We start from the raw sequence: 27,239 nt of genomic DNA on the forward strand, positions 1-27,239 counted from the left end.
GGATCTGTTCAACAAGTATGTGAAAAACGCGTAAATAAGACCCTGATGAGGGAAAATCCCAGACCTAACTTGCGTTATCCTATAAAATATTGATCGAAACAAGGTTTAATCGACTGTTTCAGTGTGGTGCCACATTACTACGTGATCCAAACCAGAAAAAACCCTCGATCAGGTCAACATGTATGTTAAAACTGCGAAAGTGTGACCCTGATGAGGGCAAATCCCTGGCCTAACCTAGACGTAACATGCGTTATCCTCTAAAATATTGATCGAAACCACGTTGAATGGACTGTTTCCGAGTGGTACCACATTAGTACATAATCCAAACCAGAAAAAGCCTGGGATCTGCTCAACAAGTATGTGAAAAACGCAAAAATATGACCCTGATAAGGGAAAATCCCAGACCTAACTTGCGTTATCCTATAAAATATTGATCGAAACAAGGTTTAATCGACTGTTTCAGTGTGGTACCACATTACTACGTGATCCAAACCAGAAAAAATCCAGGATCTGATCAACAAGTATGTGAAAAACGCGAAAGTCTGAGCCTGATGAGGTCAAATCCCAGAACTTACCCAGACATAACTTGCGTTATCCTCTAAAATATTTATCAAGACCAGGATTAATTGACTGTCTCAGTGTGGTACTACTTTACTACGTGATCTAATGCAGAAAAAAACCCAGGATCTGTTCATCAAGTATGTGAAGAATGCGAAAGTATGAGTCTGATGTGGGCAAATCCCAGGCCTAACCTAGACCTAACTTGCATTATCCTCTAAAATATTGATCGAAACGAGGTTTAACTGACTGTTTCAGTGTGGTACCACATTACTACGTGATCGAAACAAGAAAAAACCCAGGATCTGTTCAAGAAGTATGTGAAGAATGCGAAAGTATGAGTCTGGTGAGGGCAAATCCTAGACCTAACCTAGACTTAACGTGTGTTATCCTCTAAAATATTGATCGAAATCAGGATTAATCGACTGTTTCAGTGTGGTACCACATTACTACGTGATCCAAACCAGAAAAGCCCAGGATCTGTTCAACAAGTATGTGAAAAATGCGAAAATATGACCCTGATGAGGGCAAATCCCAGGGCTAACCTACCCCTAACATGCGTTATCCTCTAAAATATTGATCGAACCCAGGTTTAATGGACTGTTTCAGAGTGGGACCACATTAGTACGTGATCCAAACCAGAAAAAGCCAGGGATCTGTTCAACAAGTATGAGAATTATGCGAAAGTATGACCCGGATGAGGGCAAATCCCAGACCTAACCTAGACCTAACATGTGTTATCCTCTAAAATATCAATCGACACCAGTTTTAATGGTCTGTTACAGTGTGGTACCACATTACTACGTGATCCAAACCAGAAAAAACCCAGGATCTGGCCAACATGTATGCGAAAAATGTGAAAGTATGACCCTGATGTGGGCAAATCCCTGGCCTAACCTAGACCTAACATGCGTTATCCTCTAAAATATTGATCGAAACCAGGTTTAATGGACTGTTTCTGTGTGGTACCACATTACTACGTCATCCAAACCAGAAAAACCCAGGATCTGTTCAACAAGTATGTGAAGAATGCGAAAGTATGAATCTGATGTGGGCAAATCCCAGGCCTAACCTAGACATAACATGCGTTATCCTCTAATATATTGATCGAAACCAGGTTCAATGGACTGTTTCAGTGTGGTACCACATTACTACGTGATCCAAACCAGAAAAAACCCAGGATCTGGCCAACATGTATGCGAAAAATGTGAAAGTATGACCCTGATGTGGGCAAATCCCTGGCCTAACCTAGACCTAACATGCGTTATCCTCTAAAATATTGATCGAAACCGGGTTTAATGGACTGTTTCAGTGTGGTACCACAATACTACGTGATCCAAACCAGAAAAACCCAGGATCTGTTCAACAAGTATATGAAAAACGCGAAAGTATGAGCCTGATGAGGGCAAATCCCAGAACTATCCCAGACATAACTTGCGTTATCCTCTAAAACATTGATCGAAACCAGGTTTAATTGACTGATTTAATGTGGTACCGCTTTGCTACGTGATCCAAAGCAGAAAAAACCCAGGATCTGTTCAACAAGTATGTGAAGAATGCGAAAGTATGAGTCTGATGAGGGAAAATCCCAGGCCTAACCTAGACCTAACATGCGTTATCCTCAAAAATATTGATCGAAACGAGGTTTATTCGACTGCTTCTGTGTGGTACCACATTCCTACGTGATCCAAACCAGAAAACACCCAGGATCTGTTCAACAAGTATGTGAAGGATGCGAATCTATGAGTCTGATGAGGGAAAATCCCAGGCGTAACCTCGACCTAACATGCGTTATCCTCAAAAATATTCATCGAAACCAGGTTTAATGGACTGTTTCAGTGTGGTACCACATTACTACGTGTTCCAATCCAGAAAAAACCCAGGATCTGTTCAGGAAGTATGTGAAGAATGCGAATGTATGAGTTTGATGAGGGCAAATCCTGGACCTAACCCAGACCTAACATATGTTATCCTCTAAAATATTGATGGAATACAGGTTTAATTGACTGTTTCAGTGTGGTACCACATTACTACGTGATCCAAACCAGTAAAATCCAGGGATCTGTTCAACATGTATGTTAAAACTGCGAAAGTATGACCCTGATGAGGGCAAATCCCAGACCTAACCTAGACCTAACATGTGTTATCCATTAAAATATTAATCCAAACCAGGTTTAATGGTCTGTATCAGTGTGGTACCACAATACTACGTGATCCAAACCAGAAAAACCCAGGATCTGTTCAACAAGTATATGAAAAACGCGAAAGTATGAGCCTGATGAGGGCAAATCCCAGAACTATCCCAGACATAACTTGCGTTATCCTCTAAAACATTGATCGAAACCAGGTTTAATTGACTGATTTAATGTGGTACCGCTTTGCTACGTGATCCAAAGCAGAAAAAACCCACGATCAGGTCAACATGTATGTTATAACTGCGAAATTATGACCCTGATGAGGGCAAATCCCAGACCTAAGCTAGACCTAACATGCGTTATCCTCAAAAATATTGATCGAAACCAGGTTTAATCGACTGTTTCAGTGTGGTACCACATTACTACGTGATCCAATCCAGAAAAAACCCAGGATCTGTTCAAGAAGTATGTGAAGAAAGCGAATGTATGAGATTGATGAGGGCAAATCCTGGACCTAACCCGGGCCTAACATATGTTATCCTCTAAAATATTGATGGAATACAGGTTTAATTGACTGTTTCAGTGTGGTACCACATTACTACGTGATTCAAACCAGTAAAATCCAGGGATCTGTTCAACATGTATGTTAAAACTGCGAAAGTATGACCCTGATGAGGGCAAATCCCAGACGTAACCTAGACCTAACATGTATTATCCTCTAAAATATTGACGGAAACCAGATTTAATTGACTGTTTCAGTGTGGTACCACATTAATACGTGATCGAATCCAGAAAAAACCAGGGATCTGTTCAACAAGTATGTGAAGAACGCGAAAGTATGAGTCTGATGAGGGAAAATCCCAGGCCTAACCTAGACCTAACATGCGATATCCTCAAAAATATTGCTCGAAACAAGGTTTAATCGACTGTTTCAGTGTGGTTCCACATTACTACGTGATACAAACCAGAAAAAAACCCAGGATCTGTTCAACAAGTATGTGAAGAATGCGAAAGTATGAGTCTGATGTGGGCAAATCCCAGGCCTAACCTAGACAGAACATGCGTTATCCTCTAAAATATTGATCGAAACCAGGTTTAATGCACCGTTTCTGAGTGGTACCACATAACTACGTGATCCAAACCAGAAAAAGCCCAGAATCTGACCATCAAGTATGAGAAATATGCGAAAGTACGAGCCTGATGAGAGCAAATCCCAGACCTAACCTAGACCTAACATGCGTTATCCTCTAAAATATTGATCGAAACCAGGTTTAATGGACTGTTTCAGTGTGGTACCACATTACTACGTGATCCAAACCAGAAAAAATCCCAGGATCTGTTCAACAAGTATGTGAAAAACGCGAAAATATGACCCTGATGAGGGCAAATCCCAGACATATCCCAGACCTAACATGCGTTATCCTCTAAAATATTGATCGAAACCTGGTTTAATTGACTGTTTCAGTGTGGTACCACATTACTACGTGCTCCAAACTAGAAAAAACCCAGGATCTGTTCAACAACTATGTGAAGAATGCGAAAGTATGAGTCTGATGAGGGCAAATCCCAGGCCTAACCTAGACCTAACATCCGTTATCCTCTAAAATATTGATCGAAACCAGGTTTCATGGACTGTTTCAGTGTGGTACCACATTACTACGTGCTCCAAACTAGAAAAAACCCAGGATCTGTTCAACAACTATGTGAAGAATGCGAAAGTATGAGTTTGATGTGGGCAAATCCCAGGCCTAACCTAGACAGAACATGCGTTATCCTCTAAAATATTGATCGAGACCAGGTTTAATGCACCTGTTTCTGAGTGGTACCACATAACTACGTGATCCAAACCAGAAAAAGCCCAGAATCTGACCATCAAGTATGAGAAATATGCGAAAGTGCGAGCCTGAGGAGAGCAAATCCCAGACCTAACCTAGTCCTAACATGAATTATTCTCTAAAATATTGATCGAAACCAGGTTTAATGGACTGTTTCAGTGTGGTACCACATTACTACGTGATCCAATCCAGCAAAAGCCCAGAATCTCTTCGAAAAGTATGTGAAAAACGCGAAAGTATGAGCCTGATGAGGGCAAATCCCAGACATATCCCAGACATAACTTGCGTTATCCTTTAATATATTTATCGAAACCAGGTTAAATTGACTGTTTTAGTGTGGTACCACTTTGCTACGTGATCCAAAGCAGAAAAAACCCTCGCTCAGGTCAATATGAATGTTAAAACAGCGAAAGTATGACCGTGATGAGGGCAAATCCCAGCCCAAACCTAGACCTAACATGCGTTAACCTCTAAGATATTGATTGAAACCAGGATTTATCGACTGTTTCAGTGTGGTACCACATTACTACTTGACCCAAAACAGAAAAAGACAGGATCTGTTAAACAGGTTTGTGATAAATGCGAAGGTATGAGCCTGATGAAGGCAGATCCCAGACCTATCCAAGACCTAACTTGCGTTATCCTCTAAAATATTGATCACAACCTGGTATAATGGACTGTTTCAGTGTGGTACCACATTACTACGTGATCCAATCCAGCAAAAGCCCAGGATCTCTTCAACAAGTATGTGAAAAACGCGAAAGTATGAGCCTGATGAGGGCAAATCCCAGACCTATCCCAGACATAACTTGCGTTATCCCCTAAAATATTTATCGAAACCAGATTTAATTGACTGTTTTAGTGTGGTACCACTTTGCTACGTGATCCAAAGCAGAAAAAACCCTCGTTCAGGTCAATATGTATGTTAAAACAGCGAAAGTATGACCGTGATGAGGGCAAATCCCAGGCCTAACCTAGACCTAACATGCGTTAACCTCTAAGATATTGATCGACACCAGGATTTATCGACTGTTTCAGTGTGGTACCACATTACTACGTGATCCAAAATAGAAAAAGCCAGGGGTCTGTGCAACAAGTATGTGAAAAACGCGAAAGTATGAGTCTGATGGGGGAAAATCTCCGGCCTAACCTAGACCTAACATGCGTTATCCTCAAGAATATTGATCGAAACCAGGTTTAATCGACTGTTTCATTGTGGTACCACATTACTACGTGATCCAAACCAGGAAAAAACCCAGGATCTGTTCAACAAGTAAGTGAAGAATGCGAAAGTAAGTGTCTGATGTGGGCAAATCCCAGACCTATCCCAGACCTACTTGCGTTATCCTCTACAATATTGATCGAAACCAGGTTTAATGGGCTGTTTCAGTGTGGTACCACATTACTGCGTGATCCAATCCAGAAAAAGCCCAGGATCTCTTCAACAAGTATGTGGAAAACGCGAAAGTATGAGCCTGATGAGGGCAAATCCCAGACCTATCCCAGACATAACTTGCGTCATCCTCTAAAATATTGATCGATAGCTGGTTTAGTTGACTGTTGCAGTGTGGTACCACATTACTATGTGATAGAAACCAGAAAAAACCCAGGATCTGTTCAACAAGTATATGAAAAACGCGAAAGTATGAGCCTGATGAGGGCAAATCCCAGAACTATCCCAGACATAACTTGCGTTATCCTCTAAAACATTGATCGAAACCAGGTTTAATTGACTGTTTTAATGTGGTAACTCTTTGCTACGTGATCCAAAGCAGAAAAAACCCACGATCGGGTCAACATGTATGTTATAACTGCGAAATTATGACCCTGATGAGGGCAAATCCCAGACCTAACCTAGACCTAACATGAGTTATCGTCTAAAATATTGTTCGAAACCAGGTTTAATGGACTGTTTCAGTGTGGTACCACACTACTACGTGATCCAGGCCAGAGAAAGCCCAGAATCTGGTCAACAAGTTTGAGTAACATGCGAAAGTATGACCCAGATGAGGGCTATTCCTAGACCTAACCGAGACCTAACATGCGTTATTTTCTAAAATATTGATGAAAACCAGGTTTAATGGACTGTTTCAGTGTGGTACCACATTACTACGTGATCCAATCCAGCAAAAGCCCAGGATCTCTTCAACAAGTATGTGAAAAACGCGAAAGTATGAGCCTGATGAGGGCAAATCCCAGACCTACCCCAGACATAACTTGCGTTATCCTCTAATATATTTATCGAAACCAGGTTTAATTGACTGTTTCAGTGTGGTGCCACATTACTACGTGATCCAAACCAGAAAAACCCAGGATCTGTTAAACAGGTATGTGAAAAATGCGAAGGTATGAGCCTGATGAAGGCAGATCCCAGACCTATCCAAGACCTAACTTGCGTTATCCTCCAAAATATTGATCGAAACCAGGTTTAATGGACAGTTTCAGTGTGGTACTACATTACTACGTGATCCAGACCAGTGAAAGCCCAGAATCTGGTCAACAAGTTTGAGTAACATGCGAAAGTATGACCCAGATGAGGGCAATTCCTAGACCTAACCGAGACCTAACATGCGTTATTTTCTAAAATATTGATGAAAACCAGGTTTCATGGACTGTGTCAGTGTGGCACCACATTACTACGTTATCCAAACTAGAATAAACCCAGGATCTGTTCAACAAGTATGTGTAGAATGCGAATGTATAAATCTGATGGGGGCAAATCCCAGGCCTAACCTAAACCTAACAAGCGTTATCATCTCAAAAATTGATCGAAACCAGGTTTAATCGACTGTTTCAGTGTGGTACCACATTACTACATGATCCAAACCAGAAAAAACCCAGGATCTGGCCAACATGTATGCGAAAAATGTGTAAATACGACCCTGATGTGGGCAAATCCCTGGCCTAACCTAGACCTAACATGCGTTATCCTCTAAAATATGGATCGAAACCAGGTTTAATGGACTGTTTCTGAGTGGTACCACATAACTACGTGATCCAAACCAGAAAAATCCAGGGATCTGTTCAGCATGTATGTTAAAACTGCAAAAGTATGATCCTGATGAGAGCAAATCCCAGACCTAACCTAGACCTAACATGCGTTATTCTCTAAAATATTGATCGAAACCAGGTTTAATGGACTGTTTCAGTGTGGTACAACACTACTACGTGATCCAATCCAGAAAAACCCAGGATCTGTTCAACATGTATGTTAAAACTGCAAAAGTATGATCCTGATGAGAGCAAATCCCAGACCTAACCTAGACCTAACATGCGTTATCCTCTAAAATATTTATCGATACCAGGTTTATTTGACTGTTTTAGTGTGGTACCACTTTGCTACGTGATCCAAAGCAGAAAAAACCCAGGATCTGTTCAGCAAGTATGTGAAAAATGCGAAGGTATGAGACTGATGAGGGCAAATCCTGGACCTAACCCAGACCTAACATGTGTTATGCTCTAAAATATTGATGGAAACCAGGTTTAGTAAACTGTTTCAGTGTGGTACCACATTACTACGTGATCCAAACCAGAAAAACCCAGGATCTGTTCAACAAGTATGTGAAGAATGCGAATGTATGAGACTGATGAGGGCAAATCCTGGACCTAACCCAGACCTAACATGTGTTATCCTCTAAAATGTTGATCAAAACCCGGTTTAATTGACTTTTTTTCTGTGTCACCACATTACTACGTGATTCAAACCAGAGAAATCCAGGGATCTGTTCAACATGTATGTTAAAACTGCAAAAGTATGATCCTGATGAGGGCAAATTCCAGACCTAACCTAGACCTAACACGAATTATTCTCTAAAATATTGATCGAAACCAGGTTTAATGGACTGTTTCAGTGTGGTACAACACTACTACGTGATCCAATCCAGCCAAAGCCCAGGATCTCTACAAAAAGTATGTGAAAAACGCGAAAGTATGAGCCTGATGAGGGCAAATCCCAGACCTATCCCAGACATAACTTGCGTTATCCTCTAAAATATTTATCGAAACCAGGTTTAATTGACTGTTCTAGTGTGGTACCACTTTGGTACGTGATCCAAAGCAGAAAAAGCCTTCGCTCAGGGCAACATGTATGTTAAAACTGCGAAAGGATGACCCCGATGTGGGCAAATCCCTGGCCGAACCTAGACCTAACATGCGTTATCCTCTAAAAAAATTGATCGAAACCAGGTTTAATTGACTGTTTCAGTGTGGTACCACATTACTACGTGATCCAAACCTGAAGAACCCAGGATCTGTTCAGCGAGTATGTGAAAAATGCGAAGGTATGAGACTGATGAGAGCAAATCCTGGACCTAACCCAGACCTAACATGTGTTATGCTCTAAAATATTGATGGAAACCAGGTTTAATTGACTGTTTCAGTGTGGTACCACATTACTACGTGATCCAAACCAGAAAAACCCAGGATCTGTTCAGCAAGTATGTGAAAAATGCGAAGGTATGAGCCTGATGAGGGCAGATCCCAGACCTATCCCAGACCTAACTTGCGTTATCCACTAAAATATTGACGGAAACCACGTTTAAATGACAGTATCAGTGTGATACCACATTACCACGTGATCCAAACCAGTAAAGGCCCAGAATCTGACCATCAAGTATGAGAAATATGTGAAAGTATGAGCCTGATGTGGGCAAATCTCTGGCCTAACCGAGACCTAACATGCGTTATCCTCTAAAATGTTGATCGAAACCAGGTTTAATTGACTGTTTCAGTGTGGCACCACATTACTACGTGATCCAAACCTGAAAAAACCCAGGATCTGTTCAAGAAGTATGTGAAGAATGCGAAAGTACGAGCCCGATGAGAGCAAATGCCAGACCTAACTAAGACCTAATATGAATTATTCTCTAAAATATTGATCGAAACCAGGTTTAATGGACTGCTTCAGTGTGGAACCACATTACTACGTGATCCAATCCAGAAAAAGCCCAGGATCTCTTCAACAAGTATGTGAAAAACGCGAAAGTATGAGCCTGATGAGGGCAAATCCCGGACCTATCCCAGACATAACTTGCGTTATCCTCTAATCTAATAATCGAAACCAGATTTAATGGTCTGTTTCAGTGGGGTACCACATTACCACGTGATCCAAATCAGAAAAAGCCAGGGATCTGTGCAACATGTATGTTAAAACTGCAAAAGTATGATCCTGATGAGGGCAAATCCCAGACCTAACCTAGACCTAACATGTGTTATCCACTAAAACATTAATCGAAACCAGGTTTCATGGACTGTTTCAGTTTGGCACCACATTACTACGTGATCCAAACCAGAAAAAACCCAGGATCTGTTCAACACGTATGTGAAAAACGCGAAAGTATGAGCCTGATGAGGGCAAATCCCAGAACTATCCCAGACATAACTTGCGTTATCCTCTAATCTAATAATCGAAACCAGATTTAATGGTCTGTTTCAGTGGGGTACCACATTACTACGTGATTCAATCCAGAAAAAGCACAGGATCTAGCCAACAAGTATGAGAAATATGCGAAAGTATGAGCCTGATGAGGGCAAATCCTAGACCTAACCCTGACCTAACGTGCGATATCCTCTAACATATTGATCGAAACCAGGTTTAATAGACTGTTTCAGTGTGGTGCCACATTACTACGTGATCCAAACCAGAAAAAAACCCATGATCTGCTCAACATGTAAGTGAAGAATACGAAAGTAATGGTCTGATGTGGGCAAATCCCAGGCCTATCCCAGACATAACATGCGTATCCTATAAAATATTGATCGAAACCTGGTTTAGTTGTCTGTTTCAGTGTTGTACCACTTTACTACGTGATCCAAAGCAGAAAAAACCATCGATCAGGTCAACATGTATGTTAAAACTGCGTAAGTACGAGCCCGATGAGAGCAAATGCCAGACCTAACTTAGACCTAATATGAATTATTCTCTAAAATATTGATCGAAACCAGGTTTAATGGACTGTTTCAGTGTGGTACCACATTACTACGTGATCCAAACCAGAAAAAGCACAGGATCTAGCCAACAAGTATGAGAAATATGCGAAAGTATGAGCCTGATGAGGGCAAATCCCAGACCTATCACAGACATAACTTGCGTTATCCTATAAAATATTGATCGAAACCTGGTTTAGTTGTCTGTTTCAGTGTGGTACCACATTACTATGTGATCCAAACCAGAAAAAACCCAGGATCTGTTCAAGAAGTATGTGAAGAATGCGAATGTATGAGACTGATGAGGGCAAAACCTGGACCTAACCCAGACCTAACATGTGTTATTCTCTAAAATATTGATGGAAACCTGGTTTAATTGACTGTTTCAGTGTGGTACCACATTACGACGTGATCCAAACCAGCAAAATCCAGGGATCTGTTCGACATGTATGTTAAAACTGCAAAAGTATGATCCTGATGTGGGCAAATCCCAGACCTAACCTAGACCTAACATGTGTTATCCACTAAAATATTAATCGAAACCAGGTTTAATGGTCTGTTTCGGTGTGGTACCACATTACTACGTGATCCAATCCAGAAAAACCCAGGATCTGTTCAACAAGTATGTGAAAAATGCGAAGGTATGAGCCTGATGAGGGCAGATCCCAGACCTATCCCAGAGCTAACTTGCGTTATTCTCTAAAATATTGATCGAAACCAGGTTTAATGGACTGTTTCAGTGTGGTACCACATTACTACGTGATCCAATCCAGAAAAAGCCCAGGATCTCTTCAACAAGTATGTGAAAAACGCGAAAATATGAGCCTGATGAGGGCAAATCCCGGACCTATCCCAGACCTAGCTTGCGTTATCCTCTCAAATATTGGTCGAAACCAGGTTTAATTGACTGTTTCAGTGTGGTACCACATTACTACGTGATCCAAAGCAGAAAAAATCCAGGATCTGCTCAACAAGTATGTGAAGAATGCGAAAGTATGAGTCTGATGTGGGCAAATCCCAGGCCTAACCTGGACATGACATGCGTTATCCTCTAAAATATTGATCGAAACCAGGTTTAATGGACTGCTTCAGTGTGGTACCACATTACTACGTGATCCAAACCAGAAAAAGCCCAGAATCTGACCATCAAGTATGAGAAATATGCGAAAGTACGAGCCCGATGAGGGAAAATCCCAGACCTAACCTAGACCTAACATGTGTTATCCTCTAAAATATTGATCGAAACCAGGTTTAATGGACTGTTTCAGTGAGGTACCACAATAGTACGTGATCCAAACCAGAAAAAGTCAGGGATCTGTTCAACAAGTATGTGAAAAACGCGAAAATATGACCCTGATGAGGGCAAATCCCAGACCTGTCCCAGACCTAACTTGCGTTATCCTATAGAATATTGATCGAAACCAGGTTTAATTGACTGTTTCAGTGTGGTACCACTTTACGACGTGATCCAAAGCAGAAAAAACCATCGATCAGGTCAACATGTATGTTAAAACTGCGAAAGTATGACCGTGATGAGGGCAAATCCCAGACCTAACCTAGACCTAACATGTGTTATCCTCTAAAATATTAATCGATACCAGGTTTAATCGACTGATTCTGTGTGGTACCACATTACTACGTGATCCAAACTAGAAAAAACCCAGGATCTGTTCAACAGGTATGTGAAGAATGCGAAAGTATGAGTCTGATAGGGGCAAATCCCAGGCCTAACCTAGACCTAACATGCGTCACCCTCTGAAATATTGATCGAAACCAGGTTTCATGGACTGTATCAGTGTGATACCACATTACCACGTGATCCAAACCAGAAAAAGCCCGGGATCTGGCCAACAAGTATGCGAAATATGTGAAAGTATCACCCTGATGTGGGCAAATCTCTGGCCTAACCGAGACCTAACATGCGTTATCCTCTAAAATGTTGATCGAAACCAAGTTTAATTGACTGTTTCAGTGTGGCACCACATTACTACGTGATCCAAACCAGAAAAAACCCATGATCTGTTCAACACGTATGTGAAAAACGCGAAAGTATGAGCCTGATGAGGGCAAATCCCAGACCTAACCTAGACCTAACATGTGTTATCCACTAAAATATTAATCGAAACCAGGTTTAATGGTCTGTTTCAGTGTGGTACCACATTGCTACGTGATCCAAACCAGAAAAAGCCCAGAATCTGATCGTCAAGTATGAGAAATATGCGAAAGTACGAGCCCGATGAGAGCAAATACCAGTCCAAACCTAGACCTAACATGAATTATTCTCTAAAATATTGATCGAAACCAGGTTTAATGGACTGTTTCAGTGTGGTACCACAATAGTACGTGGTCCAAACCAGAAAAAGTCAGGGATCTGTTCAACAAGTATGTGAAAAACGCGAAAATATGACCCTGATGAGGGCAAATCCCAGACCTAGCCTAGACCTAACATGTGTTATCCTCTAAAATATTGATCGAATCCAGGTTTAATGAACTGTTTCGGTGTCGCACAACATTACTACGTGATCCAAACTAGAAAAAACCGAGGATCTGTTCAACAAGTATGTGAAGAATGCGAAGGTATGAGACTGATGAGAGCAAATCCTGGACCTAACCCAGACCTAACATGTGTTATGCTCTAAAATATTGATGGAAACCAGGTTTAATTGACTGTTTCAGTGTGGTACCACAATAGTACGTGGTCCAAACCAGAAAAAGTCAGGGATCTGTTCAACAAGTATGTGAAAAACGCGAAAATATGACCCTGATGAGGGCAAATCCCAGACCTAGCCTAGACCTAACATGTGTTATCCTCTAAAATATTGATCGAATCCAGGTTTAATGAACTGTTTCGGTGTCGCACAACATTACTACGTGATCCAAACTAGAAAAAACCGAGGATCTGTTCAACAAGTATGTGAAGAATGCGAAAGTATGAGTCTGATGGGGGCAAATCCCATGCCTAACCTAGACCTAACATGCGTTATCCTCTAAACTAATAATCGAAACCAGGTTTAATAGTCTGCTTCAGTGGGGTACCACATTACTACGTGATTCAATCCAGAGAAAGCCCAGGATCTAGCCAACAAGTATGAGAAATATGCGAAAATATGACCCTGATGGGGGCAAATTCCAGACCTATCCCAGACCAAGCTCGCGTTATCCTACAAAATATTGATCGAAACCAGGATTAATGGACTGTTTCAGTGTGGTACCACAATAGTACGTGATCCAAACCAGAAAAAGTCAGGGATCTGTTCAACAAGCATGTGAAAAACGCGAAAGTATGAGCCTGATGAGGGCAAATCCCAGAACTATCCCAGACATAACTTGCGTTATCCTCTAATCTAATAATCGAAACCAGGTTTAATGGTCTGTTTCAGTGGGGTACCACATTACTACGTGATCCAATCCAGAAAAAGCACAGGATCTAGCCAACAAGTATGAGAAATATGCGAAAATATGAGCCTGATGAGGGCAAATACCAGACCAAACCTAGACCTAACATGAATTATTCTCTAAAATATTGATCGAAACCAGGTTTAATGGACTGTTTCAGTGTGGTACCACAATAGTACGTGGTCCAAACCAGAAAAAGTCAGGGATCTGTTCAACAAGTATGTGAAAAACGCGAAAATATGACCCTGATGAGGGCAAATCCCAGACCTAGCCTAGACCTAACATGTGTTATCCTCTAAAATATTGATCGAATCCAGGTTTAATGAACTGTTTCAGTGTCGTACAACATTACTACGTGATCCAAACTAGAAAAAACCCTCGATCAGGTCGACATGTATGTTAAAACTGCGAAAGTATGATCCTGATGAGGGAAAATCCCAGACCTAACCTAGACCTACAATGTGTTATCCACTAAAACATTAATCGAAACCTGGTTTAATGATCTGTTTCAGTGTGGTACCTCATTACTACCTGATCGAAACCAGAAAAAAACCAGGATCTGTTCAAGAAGTATGTGAACAATGCGAAAGTAAGAGGCTGATGAGGGCAAATCCCAGACCTAACCTAGACCTAACATGCGTTATCCTCAAAAATATTGACCGAAACCAGGTTTAGTGGTCTGTTTCTGTGTGGTACCACATTACTGCGTGACCCAAACCAGAAAAAACCCAGGATCTGTTCAACAAGTATGTGAAAAATGCGAAAGTATGACGCTGATGAGGGCAAATCCCAGACCAATCCCAGACTTAACAAGCATTGTCCTCTAAAATATAGGTGGAATCCAGGTTCAATGGACTGTTTCAGTGTGGTACCACATTACTACGTGATCCAAACCATGAAAAACCGAGGATCTGTTCAACAAGTATGTGAAAAACGCGAAAGTATGAGACTGATGAGGGAAAATCCCTGGCCTAACCTAGACCTAACATGAGTTGTCCTCAAGAATATTGTTCGAAACAAGGTTTAATGGACTGTTTCAGTGTGGTACCACATTACTACGTGATCCAAACCAGAAAAAGCCCAGACTCTGGCCATCAAGTATGAGAAATATGCGAAAGTATGACCCTGATGAGGGCAAATCCCAGACCTAACCTAGACCTAACATGTGTTATCCACTAAAATATTAATCGAAACCAGATTTAATGATCTGTTTCAGTGTGGTACCACATTACTACGTGATCCAAACCAGAAAAAGCCAGGGGTCTGTGCAACAAGTATGTGAAAAACGCGAAAATATGTCCCTGATGAGGGCAAATCCCAGACCTATCCCAGACCTAACTTGCGTTATCCTATAAAATATTGATCGAAACCAGGTTTAATTGACTGTTTCAGTGTGGTACCACATTACTATGTGATCCAACCCAGAAAAAACCCAGGATCTGTTCAAGAAGTATGTGAAGCATGCGAATGTATGAGACTGATGAGGGCAAATCCTGGACCTAACCCAGACCTAACTTGCGTTATCCTCTAAAATATTGATCGGAACTTGGTTTAATTGACTGTTTCAGAGTGGTACCACTTTACGACGTGATCCACAGCAGAAAAAACCATCGATCAGGTCAATATGTATGTTAAAACTGCGAAAGTATGACCCTGATGAGGGCAAATCCCAGACCTAACCTAGACATAACATGCGCTATCCTCTAAAATATTGATCGAAACCAGGTGTAATGGACTGTTTCAGTGTGGTACCACATTACTACGTGATCCAAACCAGAAAAAGCCCAGAATCTGGCCATCTAGCATGAGAAATATGCGAAAGTACGAGTCCGATGAGAGCAAATGCCAGACCTAACCTAGACCTAACATGAATTATTCTCTAAAATATTTATCGAAACCAGGTTTAATGGTCTGTTTCAGTGTGGTACCACATTACTACGTGATCCAATCCAGAAAAAGCCCAGGATCTCTTCAACAAGCATGTGAAAAACGCGAAAGTATGAGCCTGATGAGTGCAAATCCCAGACATGTCCCAGACCTAACTTGCGTTTTCCTATAAAATATTGATCGAAACCAGGTTTAATTGACTGTATCTGTGTGGTACCACTTTACGACGTGATCCACAGCTGAAAAAACCATCGATCATGTCAATATGTATGTTAAAACTGCGAAAGTATGACCCTGATGAGGGCAAATCCCAGACCTAACCTAGACCTAACATGTGCTATCCTCTAAAATATTAATCGAAACCAGGTTTAATGAGTCTGTTTCAGTGTGGTACCACATTACTACGTGATCGTAACAAGAAAAAACGCAGGATCTGTTCAAGAAGTATGTGAAGAATGCGAAAGTATGAGACTGATGAGGGCAAATCCTAGACCTAACGTAGACCTAACATGTGCTATCCTCTAAAATATTGCCGGAAACCACGTTTAAATGACAGTTTCAGTGTGACACCACATTACCACGTGATCCAAACCAGAAAAAATCCCAGGATCTGTTCAACAAGTATGTGAAAAATGCGAAGATATGACCCTGATGAGGGCAAATCCCAGACCTATCCCAGACCTAACATGCGTTATCCTCTAAAATATTGATCGAAACCAGGTTTAATGGACTGTTTCAGTGTGGTACCACACTACTACGTGATCCAGACCAGTGAAAGCCCAGAATCTGGCCAACAAGTTTGAGTAACATGCGAGAGTATGACCCAGATGAGGGCAAATCCTAGACCAAATCGAGACCTAACATGCGTTATCCTCAAAAATATTGATCGATACCAGGGTTAATCGACTATTTCTGTGTGGTACCACATTACTACGTGATCCAAACTAGAAAAAACCCAGTATCTGTTCAACAAGTATGTGAAAAATGCGAAAATATGACCCTGATGAGGGCAAATCCCAGACCTATCCCAGACCTAACTTGCGTTATCTTCTAAAATATTTATCAAGACCATGTTTAATTGACTGTTTCAGTGTTGTTTCACATTACTACGTGATCCAAACCAGAAAAAACCCAGGATCTGTTCAACAAGTATGTGAAAAACGCGAAAGTATGAGCCTGATGAGGGCAAATCCCAGACCTATCCCAGACATAACTTGCGTTATCCTATAAAATATTGATCGAATCCAGTTTTAATGGACAGTTTTAGTGTGGTGCCACATTACTACGTGATGCAATGCAGAAAAAACCCTCGATCAGGTCAACATGTATGTTAAAACTGCGAAAGTATGACCCTGATGAGGGCAAATCCCAGACCTAACCTAGACCTAACGTGTGTTATCCTCTAAAATATTAATCGAAACCAGGTTTAATTGACTGTTTCAGTGTGGTACCACACTACTACGTGATCCAGACCAGTGAAAGCCCAGAATCTGGCCAACAAGTTTGAGTAACATGCGAGAGTATGACCCAGATGAGGGCAAATCCTAGACCAAATCGAGACCTAACATGCGTTATCCTCAAAAATATTGATCGATACCAGGGTTAATCGACTATTTCTGTGTGGTACCACATTACTACGTGATCCAAACTAGAAAAAACCCAGGATCTGTTCAACAAGTATGTGAAAAACGCGAAAGTATGAGCCTGATGAGGACAAATCCTAGACCTAACCCAGACCTAACGTGCGTTATCCTCTAAAATATTGATCGAAATCAGGTTTAATGGACTATTTCAGTGTGGTACCACATTACTACGTGATCCAAACCAGAAAAAACCCAGGATCTGTTCAAGAAGTATGTGAAGAATGCGAAAGTATGTGTCTGATGTGGGAAAATTCCTGGCCTAACCTAGTCCTAGAGTTCGTTAGCCTCTAAAATATTGATCGTAACCAGGATTAATTGACTGTTTCAGTGTGGTACCACATTACTACGTGATCCAAACCATAAAAAGCCCAGGATCTCTTCAACAAGTTTGTGAAAAACGAGAAAGTATGAGCCTGATGAGGGCAAATCCTCGACCTATCCCAGACATAACTTGCGTTATCCTCTAAAATATTTATCGAAACCAGGTTTAATTGACTGTTTTAGTGTGGTACCACTATGCTATGTGATCCAAAGCAGAAAAAACCCAGGATCTGTTCAAGAAGTATGTGAAGAATGCGAAAGTATGTGTCTGATGTGGGAAAATTTCTGGCCTAACCTAGTCCTAGAGTTCGTTATCCTCTAAAATATTGACCGTAACCAGGATTAATTGACTGCTTTAGCGTGGTACCACTTTACTACGTGATCCAATGCAGAAAAAACCCTCGATCAGGTCAACATGTATGTTAAAACTGCGAAAGGATGACCCTGATGAGGGCAAATTCCTGGCCTAAGCTAGACCTAACATGCGTTATCCTCTAAAATATTGATCGAAGCCACGTTTAATTGACAGTTTCAGTGTGGTACCACATTACTACGTGATCCAATCCAGAAAAAGCCCAGGATCTATCCAACAAGAATGAGAAATATGCGAAAGTATGAGCCTGATGAGGGCAAATCCTAGACCTAGCCCAGACCTAACATGCGTTATCCTCTGAAATATTTATCAAGGCCATGTTTAATTGACTGTTTCAGTGTGGTACCACATAACTACGTGATCCAAACCAGAAAAAACCTAGTATCTGTTCAACAAGTATGTGAAAAACGCGAAAGTATGAGCCTGATGAGGGCAAATCCCAGACCTATCCCAGACATAACTATTTTTTTTTTTTTTTTTTTTTTTGTCGTGGGGAAAATCTTCGAAAGACTCCCTCCCACCTCCTTGGGGAGAGGTGGGAGGGGTGTGTGGGATTCCCCGCGCCCGTACAACGACAGGCGCGGGACCTACCCACTAAAAACCCCACGGTGACCCTTCGGCACGCTTTGGGAGGATACCGGGAATCGCTCGAAGCATTCTTCCGGTATCCTCCCCGTGCCCGCGCTTTCGCGCCCATCCCCCGGGGGGACAATCGGTCCCCCCAGTAGACACACTGCCTCATAGCGGCGGGACGGGGCCACTCCATCCCGCCGCTATCCGTCCCGGAGCCGCGTTTAGTGGCCCCAACTCGCAACCGCCCGCGACCCCGTTTCCACCCCTCGGCGGCCGGGCGTTCATGGCTGCACCAGACCGCCGAGAGTGCCTCCCCTTGCGTCGGACCGGTAGGGAGAGGCACTCCTACCCCCAACCGGTCCGTCCCGGCGCCGCCTGGCGGGAGGAGGGTCCCCTCAGGACCCCCCTCCCAGCCTAGGTCATCCGCCACGCCGAGGCGGCCGCCCGCGACGCCTCGCGACCGGGCGACGACCTCGGGCCACCGCACGAGCGCTAGCTTCAGCGCGCCGCTGAAGCTCGCGCTCCCTCCCCGCGGCCTCCTTCTGCAACATTACGTTCTCGCAGAAGGAGGCCACGGCCCTCCACTTCTCCTCGCTGCCGAGCATGGCGCGCACCACGCCCGGCAGCGAGACATCCCGCCCGACGACGCCGACCAGGACACGGCGCTCCCCCTCCCACGCGGGGCATACCTCCAGGGTATGATCCGCCGTGTCCTGCTCAGCGTCGCAGAAGCAGCAACGCGCCGTCGGCTCCTTCCCTATCCGGCACAGGTATCTTCCGAAGCTGCCATGCCCGGAAAATACCTGTGCCAGCCGGTAGGTGAGGCTGCCATGGCCTCTGTCCAGCCACTCCTTCAGGAGTGGCCGAACAGCCCCGACAGTCCGGTGCCCCGCGGTTGGCAGAGCCAGCCGCTCCTGCCACGCGAGCAACACGGACTGCCGGGCCTGGCGCTTCAAACCGCCCCAAGCAGGTTCCTGCCCGCCCGGGACCGCCCCCACCCCCGCGCGACGGTCGACGCGGTGCCGGTACATCGCCGCGTGCGACCGCGCGAGCAGGTCCATGGGCGGCATCCCCGCTAGAACCGTCGCCGCCTCATGTGACATGGTCCGATACCCGTGGACGACCCTGAGCGCCATGCGCCTCTGCACCCGACGCAGCATAGTCATGCTGTGCCGGGAGGCAGCCAGGTCGTCCGCCCAGACGGGGGCCCCGTATAGGGCCACCGACTGGACCATTGCCACATAGAGGCGACGAACTCGGCCCGCCGGGCCCCCCAGGTTGGGCAGGATCCGGCCCAGAGCCGCAACCATACTTTCCAACCGGGGGACCAGGCAGCGGAAATGCTTCTCGAAACGCCAGTGGCTATCGAGGATCAGCCCCAGATACCTGATCTGGGGCTTCACCTCGATGTCAGCCCCACCCACCCGAATCAGAGGGGGTGGCGGATCCTGCCGAGGTGAATGAAACGCAATCACCTCGGTCTTATGGACCGCCACCGTCATCCCCATCCCCCTGATCCGGTCGACGACGCGTTGCGACCCCTCCTCCGCGCGACGCATGGCCCTCCCCCAGTGCGCCCCGACGGCCAGCACCAGTGTGTCATCCGCATAACACACCGTGCTGACGCCGTCGGGGAGGCCGGCCCGCAACACCGAGTCGTACGCGATGTTCCACAGGAGTGGCCCGAGGACCGACCCCTGCGGAACACCGCAGTACACCTCCCTCCGCATATCACCATCCCGGCCCGGATACTCGATCCACCTGCCGCGGAGATAATCCCCGACGACCGCCCTGAGACAAGGGGGGACTCGATGGTATTCGAGCCCCCTCCTTATCCCTTCCCAGGGGAGGGTGTTAAAGGCATTGGCAATATCCAAGGATATTGCCAATGCCACCCCTCCCCGGGAGACGGCCGCCTCCGAGAGGGCCCTCACACGACCTATCGCGTCGATAGTCGATCGGCCCCCCCGGAAACCGAACTGGCAGTCGGCCAGACCGGGATCACCCCGCGACAGGTGCTCGACGAGGCGGGCAGCAATCACACGCTCGAAGAGCTTGCCCACCTCGTCGAGGAGACAAATGGGCCGGTATGCGGAGGGAGACTCCGCGGGCCGACCCTCCTTCCGGAGGAGGACCATCCTCGCCACCTTCCAACTGGGGGGGAATCGCCCGTCCCTCAGGCAGCGGTCGAACAACCGCCTGAGGTCGGCCCCAAGGACGCCCTGGGTCAAGACCCAAACCCGGCCGGGCACACCATCCGGACCCGGGGCCGTGTTACGAACCCCGAGCCGTCTGATGGCCGCTGCCAGCTCCTCCTGCGTGACCCCCAGCTCGGCCGTCCACACCACTGGGACAGCCGCCGCCGCCGGAGGACGCGGTCCCCTCTCCCCAATTGGGAAGAGTGTATTGACCACGTCCTCCAGCAGCCGGGGGTCAAGACCCTCGGTGACGGGTGGCGCCCACGGGCGGAGCTTATTCAGCACCACCTTATATGGGCGCCCCCATGGATCGTCATCATGGGTCTGGAGGAGCTCCTTCCATGCCTGGGTCTTGGCCCGTTTGATGGCGACCTGCAGAGCAACCCGCGCCACGCGGTATGCTCCATACAGGTCATCAGCTGCCCTCGCTCGCGCCACGCCGTCGCCTGTACGTTGACGACGGCGCGCGCGGGTGTACTGGCGTCGGGCGCGGACAGTCGCGACTCGCAACTCCGCGATCGCGTCCGACCACCAGTACACCGCCCGGCGAGGAGAAGCCCGCCCGACCCGAGGCATCGCCGCGTCGCAAACACCCGCGACCAATGCTCCGAGCCGGGCGACCTCCTCCTCTATGCTCGGCAACTCGGCCGCTCCCTGCGGCCAAGTTGCAGCGAGGGCAGCTGCCATCAGGGCGTCCTTGTCCAGGCGCCGAAGCGCCCAGCGGCGTGGTGGGGTGCCACGCAGGCGGCCGTGTCGGGATGCACTCGCGGCGGCAGAGACCTCCATCCGGATGTACCGGTGATCGGAGAGTGTCTCTGCCCCCGCGACCACGTGCCAACCCGACACCATGCGCACGGCGTTGGGGGTCGCGAATCCAACATCCACGATGGACCCCCCATATCGCCGCACGCATGTGTGCTCCGACCCCCGGTTCAATACCCGGAGGTCGAGCCCCGCCGCCCAATCGCCCAGGATCCCGCCGCGAACGGAGGTCCTGGGGGATCCCCAAGCCACCGACTTGGCATTAAAATCCCCCAGGACCAGCACCGGCCGGGCCGCGTAGCGCTGCACGCATGCCGCGACCTCGGCCAGGTACAGCTCGAACGCAGCGTGACCGCTACGGGGCGAAATGTAGCACCCCACCACAGCGACTCCCCCCCAGTCCACGGCGACGAATCCCCGACCGCGCTCCAACAAGGAGAACGGTGGGGACCCGTCGCCCCCTCCCCATACCGTCGCCACCAAGCCGTCCGCGTCGCCCACCCAATGAGGGTGATCAGGGACGCGGTACGGCTCGGCGGCGACCGCCAGGCCAACCCCCCACTCCGCGAGGACTTGGGACATCAAGTCCTGTGCCGCGCGGCAGTGGTTGAGGTTGGCCTGGAGGAGGAGGCGGGGCGGCATTAATTAATGGCCGCGCCAGCCTCCTCCCGGCCGTCCGTCCCCGTAGCACCGTCCACCTCCATGGAGGACGATGCCACCGCCCTCGGCACCGGAGCCGGTGCAGCCCGCCTCTTCCTCTCCTTCCGGGAGGGGGGGGAGCACTTCTTGCTCCCCACCCTGTGATCGGCTGGCCTCCCCATGTCCGCACACAGCGGGCAGTGGGGGGCCGCCGAGCACTGGCTCGCACGGTGCTCTTTGGCACCGCAGCGGTAACACTGACCGCTGCGGTCCACCGGCGAGGTGCACCACTGCCTCACGTGCCCCAATTCGAGGCAGCGGTGACACTGGAGCGGGCGCGGCGCGAGGATTTCCACTCGCGCCGAAACCCACCCCACCAACACCCTCCCGGATTCCGCCACCTTACGGGCGGCGGAGAGGGGGCACCGGGCCCACACCGACCCGAGGCCGGAGGGCGACCTGCGGATCTCTCCGATCCGCAGGTCCTCCACAGGACAGTCCCCCGCCCTCGCAAGGGCACGGGACACATCCTGTGCGCTGACCGAGTCGTCCAGCCCACAAACGCGCATCTCCGTGCGCTTCGTGGGCCGGGCGACCCGGACACCTCGCTCGCCCAGCTGCTCCCGGAGCCTCTGGGCGAGACGATCCGCCTTCGCGCCGCCTTCTGCACCGGGGATCTCCAGCAAGAGACCCCCGGTCACGGCCCTCTTCGCCCTCACGGAGGCGATGCCCAGCTCTTCCAGGGAGATATTCTCCCTGGCGAGCCGCATCGCCTCCGCGAGGGTCAGGTCGCCCCCCTGCGCAACGGTCAGCGTCACCGCTGCCGTTTTTGGGGGACGACCTGGTCGTGCCTTCCCGACCTTCGCGGCCTTTACCTTGGCCGCCGGCGGCGGAGGCGGAGGCTGCGGTTGCGAGGCCTTCCTCGCCGCCCGCTTCGCCTTCCGCCCCACCACCTCACTCCACGCCAGCCCCCCTTGGGAGGGTGCTGTGGAGGACGCGACCACCGCGACCACGGGTACACCACCCCCCTTGGGGGTCGCGACCCGGGGCCCTGGTGCCGCAACGCTGGGCGGAGCCTTCACTCCGCCCTTCTTTGCCTTCCCCGACTGTACCGGAACAGGTCGGGGAGGCACCGCCTTCCTGCTGACCGCTCTTCCGGCGAGGAGCTCCTCCCGGAAGGCGGCCAGCTTGCCATCAATCATGTCCCCAATCCTCCTCAGAAGATCGTCTTCTGAGGAGGACGGGGACTTCTTCACGGGCGGAGTGCGGGTGGAGGGGCCCGCGGTGCCCCGCACCACTGCCGCCGCACTCCGCTTATTTACCTCCGCCGAGGGACGCGGCGGTGGAGGAGGAGGGAGGATGGGAGGGAGGGCCGCGCTGTTCCACAGCGCCTCTGCCCTCCTCCTCCCCTGTCGCTCCTCCTCCAACAGGAGCTGCAGACGGGCGTTCCGCCCTCTGAGCTCCCGCGCCGCCTCCCTCATTTCCTCCGCCGCGGCCTTCAGGGCCTCCGCGCCACCGCTTTTCTGCCCCTTAAAGGCGCAGGCAGCGGCGACATTCTCCACCCGCTTCAGGGACGAGGAGATCCTCTCCGATATCTCCTCGGTCACCTCGTCCCTGAGGCAACTCAGCCTCACCGACGGGCTCATCGCCCCGCCCACCTCGACGACGGCCTGCCCCGCCCTCTTCCTCTTAGAGCCTATGAGGCTCCTGGTGGAGGAGGACGACGAGACTGCGTCAGTCTCGTCCTTCTCCTCCACCTTCCACGAAGCCGGGCCAGGCGCTGGAGGCGGCGCGAGCGCCGTCACTCCAGTCCCTACACCGCCTTCGTCCTCCCCCTCTGATTTACCCCGTCCCATCCCCGTTTTAATATTGAACTCCATAATATTCCCACTAGCAGGTCGGAAGAAAAGGTCCGCCCGGGCAGAGCCGCCTTACCCGGGTAAGCCTATATACTCCGAGGGTTCGGCAGGTTCCCCGGAGGTGGTCGCTTGGGATTGGGCCTTCTCCCCCAACCATGCATCCCATCGCCGCGCACCATAGCTTAGGATTGGAGGGCGATTTTATAGAGTCGCCACACTCGTGGCCCAGGCGGTTAAGCCAAGACCCCCGTTCCTCCTGCCGTCACGTATCATTCACAAAACCAATAGGGAATTGTGAATGGGTCGTTGTGACGACCAACAGGAGGCTTACGGTGTGTGTATGACTCGGGTACCCCGGGTTCGTTAAGCCCGTACTGCAGCTGAAAGGCTGGCAGCCCCTGAGGGGATCCCAGACATAACTTGCGTTATCCTATAAAATATTGATCGAATCCTGTTTTAATGGACAGTTTTAGTGTGGTACCACTTTACTACGTGATCCAATGCAGAAAAAAACCTCGATCAGGTCAACATGTATGTTAAAACTGCGAAAGTATGACCCTGATGAGGGCAAATCCCAGACCTAACCTAGACCTAACATGTGTTATCCTCTAAAATATTTATCAAGACCATGTTTAATTGACTGTTTAAGTGTGGTTCCACATTACTACGTGATCCAAACCAGAAAAAACCTAGTATCTGTTCGACAAGTATGTGAAAAACGCGAAAGTATGAGCCTGATGAGGGCAAATCCTAGACCTGACCTAGACCTAACATGTGTTATCCCCAAAAATATTGACGGAAACCACGTTTAAATGACAGTTTCAGTGTGGTACAACATTACAACGTGATCCAATCCAGAAAAGGCCCAGGATCTAGCAAACAAGTATGAGAAATATGCGAAAGTATGACCCTGATGAGGGCAAATCCTAGACCTAACCCAGACCTAACACGCGTTATCCTCTAAAATATATATCAAGACCAGGTTTAATTGACTATTTCAGTGTGGTACCACATTACTACGTGAGCCAAACCAGTGGAAGCCTAGGATCTGGCCAACAAGTATGAGAAATATGCGAAAGTATGAGCCTGATGAGGGCAAATCCTAGACCTAACCCAGACCTAACACGAGTTATCCTCCAAAATATTTATCAAGACCAGGTTTAAATGACTGTTTCAGTGTGGTACCACATTACTACGTGATCCAAACCAGAAAAAATCCCGGGATCTGTACAACAAGTGTGTGAAAAATGCGAAAATATGACCCTGATGAGGGCAAATCCCAGACCTATCCCAGCCCTAACTTGCGTTATCCTCTAAAATATTTATCAAGACCATGTTTAATTGACTGTTTCAGTGTGGTTCCACATTACTACCTGATCCAAACCAGAAAAAACCCAGGATCTGTTCAACAAGTATGTGAAAAACGCGAAAGTATGAGCCTGATGAGGGCAAATCCCAGACCTATCCCAGACATAACTTGCGTTATCCTATAAAATATTGATCGAATCTAGTTTTAATGGACAGTTTTAGTGTGGTACCACATTACTACGTGATGCAATGCAGAAAAAACCCTCGAACATGTCAACATGTATGTTAAAACTGCGAAAGTATGACCCTGATGAGGGCAAATCCCCACCTAACCTAGACCTAACGTGTGTTATCCTCCAAAATATTAATCGAAATCAGGCTTAGTCGACTGTTTCAGTGTGGTACCACATTACTACGAGAAAGAAAACAGACAAAACCCGGGATCTGTTCAACAAGTATGCGAAGAATGCGAAAGTACGAGCCTGATGAGGGAAAATCCCAGGCCTAACCTAGACCTAACATGCGTTATCCTCTGAAATATTGATCGAAATCAGGTTTAATGGACTGTTTCAGTGTGGTACCACATTACTACGTGATCCAAACCAGAAAAAACCCAGGATCTGTTCAAGAAGTATGTGAAGAATGCGAAAGTATGAGTCTGATGATGGAAAATTCCTGGCCTAACCTAGTCCTAAAGTTCGTTATCCTCTAAAATATTGATCGTAACCAGGATTAATTGACTGTTTCAGTGTGGTACCACATTACTACGTGATCCAATCCAGAAAAAGCCCAGGATCTAGCCAACAAGAATGGGAAATATGCGAAAGTATGAGCCTGATGTGGGCAAATCCTAGACCTAGCCCAGACCTAACATGCGTTATCCTCTGAAATATTTATCAAGAACATGTTTAATTGACTGTTTCAGTGTGGTACCACATTACTACGTGATCCAAACCAGAGAAAACCTAGTATCTGTTCAACAAGTATGTGAAAAACGCGAAAGTATGAGCCTGATGAGGGTAAATCCCAGACCTATCCCGGACATAACTTGCGTTATCCTATAAAATATTGATCGAATCCAGTTTTAATGGACAGTTTTAGTGTGGTACCACTTTACTACGTGATCCAATGCAGAAAAAAACCCTCGATCAGGTCAACATGTATGTTAAAACTGCGAAAGTGTGACCCTGATGAGGGCAAATCCCCACCTAACCTAGACCTAACGTGTGTTATCCTCCAAAATATTAATCGAAATCAGGGTTAATGGTCTGTTTCAGCGTGGTACCACATTACTACGTTATCGAAACCAGAAAAAAACCAGGATCTGTTCAAGAAGTATGTGAAGAATGCGAAAGTATGAGTCTGATGAGGGAAAATTCCTGGCCTAACCTTGTCCTAAAGTTCGTTATCCTCTAAAATATTGATCGTAACCAGGATTAATAGACTGTTTCAGTGTGGTACCACATTACTACGTGATCCAAACAAGAATAAGCCCAGGATCTCTTCAACAAGTTTGTGAAACACGCGAAAGTATGAGCCTGATGAGGGCAAATCCCAGACCTATCCCAGACATAATTTGCGTTATCCTCTTAAATATTGATCGAAACCAGGTTTAATTGACTGTTTCAGTGTTGTTCCACATTACTACGTGATCCAAACCAGAAAAAACCCAGGATCTGTTCAACAAGTATGTGAAAAACGCGAAAGTATGAGCCTGATGAGGGCAAATCCCAGACCTATCCCAGACATAACTTGCGTTATCCTATAAAATATTGATCGAATCCAGTTTTAATGGACAGTTTTAGTGTGGTGCCACATTACTACGTG

Source organism: Colletes latitarsis, chromosome 3, assembly GCF_051014445.1.
Source record: "Colletes latitarsis isolate SP2378_abdomen chromosome 3, iyColLati1, whole genome shotgun sequence".
Classification (NCBI taxonomy): Eukaryota; Metazoa; Arthropoda; class Insecta; order Hymenoptera; family Colletidae; genus Colletes; species Colletes latitarsis.